Raw genomic sequence first — 6,000 nt, forward strand, 5'->3', positions numbered from 1 at the left:
CTCTGCCTCTTCCTCGCTGTGGGTCCTGGACAAATTACATGATCTGAGCTCTCTCAGCCTCAGTGTTTTCAGCTATAAAATGGGGATACATGTGCTTACCTCACAGAGTTGTTGAGAGGCCTAAATAAGTGATGCACAGAAGGCATTTTATACAAGGAATGCAGCAGAGCAAAAAGATCCACAACAGGTGACGGAGTCTCAGGTGTCTCTGGGAGCCGCTGTCATAGCAGCCCTCCATCAGGGCAGGAGGAAAGCTCAGCCCACCCCTCATTGTACAGCCAGGATGACTGAGGCCCAGTGATGGAAAATGACTGCAAGACCAGGACTGGAACTGAAGTTTTTGTCTAGACTCTCAGGCCCATGCGCTTCCTGAAGGAGGGAACCAGGCTGAACGAAACCACCCCCCAGCCCCCCACCCACGCCTGACAGAGCCGGAAGCCACAGTTCTCAGTGGGGTGGGTGTGGGGGGAGAAGGGGTCCTGAAAGGGCGCCTGAGTGGGAGAATTCCCAGTAGGCCGGCTCAGTTCTCACTCAGGCAGGGCCAGCGGCCACCACATCTGGCTCTCCCACGCTCCCGGGACTGGCCCCTCCACCCCCAGGCTCCCCAGGCTCAGGCCGAGGAAGCAGCACACGTCTACCCAGGCACCATCAGCACAGTCATGGTCAGAAGAGTCCTAAGAGTGAGTTCATTATACAGGCATGGAAACTGAGGCCTAGGGAACAGAGGGGACTTGCCCAAGGTTAGCAGAGAGAGAAAAGTTAGCAGGACTCCTGGCCCCCAGCTCAGTATCCTTCCACCCTGTACACCCTGAGCAGGTAGGTCCTTGTACTTGCAGCCGGGGAGCTAGAAGAGGCCCACAGTGGGAATTGCCCTTCCCCTCCTGGACACTCAGCATAGTGGCTGGTTGTCGAGTTGGGCAGAGGGACTAATGCGGGCCTTTAGGCCACATTCCTGCCCTAGATAACTAGGACTGCTCTTACTGGACCAGACTGTGCCACCAAGACCTGACAGGGTCTCAGGAGATAAGGGCTTCGAGACTCTACCTACCTCGGCCTGTCCCCAGCCTCCAGCTGGCCTCAGCCTCAGCGCCCCAGGGAACACAGCCTCAGTGCCCCTTCTGGTACACAGATGGCTCAAGGATCATCACAACAGCAGGACCCTCTGAAGCCACAAATCTCTCCACACCAGACACACTGGGTCCCAGAGAAGGCCAGAACTTGCTCAGGAGCACATAGCAAGTCTGGAATGAGGCCTCTGACGCTGACTCCCAGGCCGTCCTGTTCTTGGCACCATTTCTCCACGCAGCAGAAGTTCACTGAGCACCTACTATGGGCCCTGCCCTGCTAGAGCTCACAAGCAAACACCAAGGAAACCACAAATGAATAATAACAAATTGTGATATATCACGAAAGGAAGAGAACAATGGGCTGGGTAGATGGGCATTCTTGTTTAGGTAGACTAAGGCTTCTCTAGGGAAGGACTACTTCTACTGACACCCCAGGTTAAGAGGCCACACACAATGCTGGGACAGGAACAGTGTTCTAGGTAAAGGAAAGAGCATCTGCAAAAGAGTGGAGGCCAGAAAGAGCTTGGTGTGCTTGAACAGAAAGAAAAGAATGGTTGAAGCCCAGAGAGGGGACATGGTGGGGTACAGGCAGGAGAGGTAGTCAGGGGCCAGGTGTCAGGGCCTGTGGGCCCAAGAGGACTCTGGCTTTTATTTGGAGGGTCGGGAGGGACCACTCCAGCATTTTGAACAGGTGACTAATGAGATCAGGTCACTGAGGTGGAGAACGGGCTAACAGGGGCAACACTCTCCATCTGAGAGTCTACAGGAATGCACCTGACAGGGAGCTGGAACTTCCGGGCCCCAGCCCGTGCTCGACCACTGACTCACTGTGTGACTTTCCTTTCCTTCCCTGGATTCTCTATCTCCTGTCAGACACAGTGCTTCTTTGGATAATTACATTTTGTCCCCTCTGCTCCCTAAGCGGCAGTGTGCAAGTGTGTGGGGTGGAGAAACTGCCTCCCTCCTCCAGGCCTGTTTCCCCACAGGGAGGGGAAGGACAATCAGCACCTCTGCGGTCATGAGTGAGACCAGGCAGCCAATGAGCCCTCTGGTAGTACCCCGGCAGTGCCAGCAGGTGGCGGCCCCAGCCTCTGGAGGGGCAGGAATTGAAAAGGTGCCTGCAGGGGAGAGAGGTCTGGAAGGTAAAGCCACCTGACCCAAATACCCACCGGAGACTCACATCTGCCCCCTGGAATTGGGCAGGGCAGGAATTACCATCGCCACTTCCACCTCAGAAACAGCTCAGAGTGGGAGAGATCCTTGCCCAAGGTCACAGAGTGAGGGTGAGGCGTGGCTGGGACTGGCCTCCAGGCAAAGCCCTTGGGCTACAGTCTAGGTAGGCCTAAGGCTGGCCCCTGTGCCCACCAGCTTCTCTTACGCAAACCACTTCCAACAGAAAGCTGAGTCCAGAACCTTTTCTCTACCAGAGCCATAAACCTGATTTAAAAACCAAGCTATCACCAAGATCTTTATGAGTCCATCGTCTGTGCACCCCACCCCACGAGGCCCTGGTGGGGGGGTGTGAGAGCCGCCCAAAGGGAGGACTTCCAGAGGGGAGAGGGGCCCACCCAGGGAGCCAGAGGGAAGGAGGGGTCCAATAAACAGCCGCTCCCAGAGATAAGGGGCTGTCAGAGAGGAAGAGGCTGTGACGTGGTGGACGGAGGGGGGTGGTGCTTCTCTTCTCACACATGGTCACAGAGCTACGGCTGGACCAGTGTCTGAGCCACCCAGGCCCTAGTAGTCACATGGGGACACTGAAGGAGGCCAGGGCAAGTCAAAGGGCAAGGTGGAGGAGAACCTGGGTCTTTTTAAAACAAGGTTACGGTGTCCTCAGGAGGGTGAAGTTGGGGGTGTCACATCAGGGCTGGCCGAGGTCTCTGATTGGGGGGATCCACCTAGGGGTGAGGGTGAGGGGACATCTGAGGCTCTTTTGCATGATGAAGCCAGAGGAGGAAGAAGAGCCAGGTATTTGTTTAAGCAAAACCCGGGGGTAGGGGTTCAGGGAGAGGGGCTCACACGTTCACTATCCTCCCAGGCAGTCTCAGCTGGAAGAAAAGAACTTCCAGACAGGCCACTGACTTGCTGGGTGGCCTCAGGCAGGTGATTTCACTTCTCTGAACTCCAGGTGCTTCATCCGCAAAATAGAGATAACAATCAACCCTACCTCACTGGGCTGTCTGAGGGTGAACTGAGGCAATACAGTCTTCCACCCCCCACATTCCATAAGCCAAAATGGCATAAAGCGAAGAAACAATTACCTTAGGACACACCTTGCTAACGGATGCACAAAATAAGTCGAGATAAAGCACAGATGCACGTAGACACAGTTCAAACTCAGTGCCTTGATGCTGAGATGCTGAGTGTTGTTTTTGGGGAAGGAGCTTGGTGGGGCCACTCTCACTGCTCAGGGAACAAGCTTCCTCTATCATGGCTCGCTGCAAAAGAAACACTGAACGCTATTTGTGCTTTTCGTCTTTTTTTGTAAAAGCAAAAAACGCCTCCAGATTTCTTTCTATTAGCGAAAACAGGTACTAATGTAGGTCTTTCATAAAAGCAAAGTGGCAGAAAGCGAACTTTCAAAAAATGAGGAAATACCTGTACACGCCAACTACTTGGCATGAGGCCTGACACTTAGTAAATGCTCAATAAATAGCAATGCGACGGTTGTTATTACTCCTGCACTGGTAAAAGACTCAACCCTGCAATCTCAGATAGATATAGTCAAAGGGCACTGAGCTGGGAGTCAGAAGATCTGGGTCTATTTCCAGTACAACACTGACCTGCTGTGGGAACTTAGGGAAAAATAACCTTTCTTTCTTTAGGCTTCTGGGCCTCAGTTACCCTATCTGTAAAGTGAGTGAGTTGGCTCTCTAAGGGTCTTCCATGGTCAGTATGCTACGGAACCTGCAATGCCACTGCTCTCCTCCCCTAGCTGGGTGGGAGGAGAAGCAGGACTGGGCTGAGGACCCCTTAGGAACTTTGGACAGCGAGAAAGACCAGTGGGGTCAGGAGACCCAGCTTCTGTGCCCAATCCTGCACCTATGTGAACTTGGCCAGATACATGGACCTCTCTGTGCTTCCTTTCCTCATCCAGCAAATGCGACCAGTTTGCCCCACCCTTCCCAACATCCAGGGCTCAGGAAAGAGCAGGCCTAAGGGGAGGGGACTGCCTCTTTCCTTTCTGGGGCTTAGTGCATCTACCTGTACAATAGAAAGAGTTCCTCTGAGCAGGAAGGGGAGCCCTAGGCTTACGTTCCCCACTCTATCCATCAGAGCCCAAGAACAAGATTTTGACTAGCGCCAGCTTCTTGGGTGGGTTACTTGTGCAGTCACACAGGGCCCAGTGTTTAGAAGGGCCCCCACACTTGGTTGAACATTCTGCTGTTGCCATCTTGAAATTCTGAATAATTTTTGAACAAGGGATCTCACATTGTTATTTTGCACTGGGCCCTGTAAATTGTGTCCTGATCCTGACCCATGGGTCTAGCCCTGAAATGATGCTGACCTGCCTCCACCAATGCGGTCACCAAAGGGAGAGGCAGGTTGAACAGCCAAGACCCCTGATTCTGTCTACCTCTGGGGGCTACATGTCCGTGGACATTTAGGGAGCCCCAAGAAATGTCAGAGGATCAAATCCCATAGGAGGCTTCTGAGCAGCTCTTTGGCACTGAACCCACTGTGGGGAGGGAACCCATCTCCTCCAGACTTTCTGACCCAGAACGCTGTTCTTCATGAATTCTTCCCCAAACCCTTCAACCTTGCTCTGCACTCCCAGTTCACTCATTGCCCCTCAACTTTTACCACCCCCGACTTGGGTAGCTGTGAAATATTTGCCAGACTTTAATTGGGGTGAGGGGCATTTAAAATACCAAGGGGCCCCAGCTATAATAAATGGATCAGGGCTTTAGGATCCTAGTTCACACAAACCAACAAACCAGCTGTTAAAATGACATTTTTTAATGAACTGGAATACTTTGAATATGAACTGGGTGCTAGATAGCACCCAGCAATTTGTGTTAATTTTTTGGATGTGATAATGAAATTGTCCACGTGTTTTAGAGATGCCTGCTGAAGTATGTAGGGGTAAAATGACATGATGTTTGAAGTGTGTTTTAAAATACTTGAGCAAAAAAAAGGAGTCGGGGAGACGAAATAAGTGACAAAGTCTTGATAATGGATGAAGTTGGGAGGTGAGTATACAGCAGCTCACCATATAATTCTACTGTTGTGTATGTTTGAAATTTCTCATTAAAATAAAAGGGGGGGCCGTGTAGGGGATCGGCAAGAGAATTGTGAAAAGTTCCTTAGAATGTCCCTCAAAGATGCTCCTACCCCACGTCCTTAAGGGTAGGAGAGATCAACCCTCCTTGATCTGGAGAGCCAACTCAAGCCAACTCCCCAATTGTGTGCAGACTCGTGTATGTGCACGTGTGCGTTTTCCCAGTAAAAACATCTACAGCTTTCACCGGAGACTCAGAGGGGTCGTGACCCCTGCCCCCAAAAGATTAAGGACCCTCTACCTTACAGACCGGAATCCTGTTTGAAGTCAGGTTGCCCCCCTCACCTCAAGCTGGTCACTTTAGAGTGTGCCACACGACTTGTGTGGCTGTGTGACACTGGCCTGGGGTCCCCCTGCAGCCCCGCGGATCCCTTTTCTCCCCAGGGAGGACGAGGTGTTTGGGCCACTAGGCCGCCGACCTCACAGGAGGCTCCCACACCTAGCGTGCCTCGAAGCTCGCCCAGGAAGCGCCCTCCGAGCTCCCACCCCTCCAGGCCCCGGCCGGTCCACCTCCCGCTTGGGGCGGCAATTTGTCTCCTTTTGAACCCCCGCCCCCGATGGGTTTCCCCCTTTGATTCGTGGCCCGGAGGCTCCCCCCGCTTTGAAATGCAAACCCGCCTCGGCTGGGGCCGCTGGCGGCCTGGGGCTATAAAA

Source organism: Rhinolophus ferrumequinum, chromosome 24 (assembly GCF_004115265.2).
Source record: "Rhinolophus ferrumequinum isolate MPI-CBG mRhiFer1 chromosome 24, mRhiFer1_v1.p, whole genome shotgun sequence".
Classification (NCBI taxonomy): Eukaryota; Metazoa; Chordata; class Mammalia; order Chiroptera; family Rhinolophidae; genus Rhinolophus; species Rhinolophus ferrumequinum.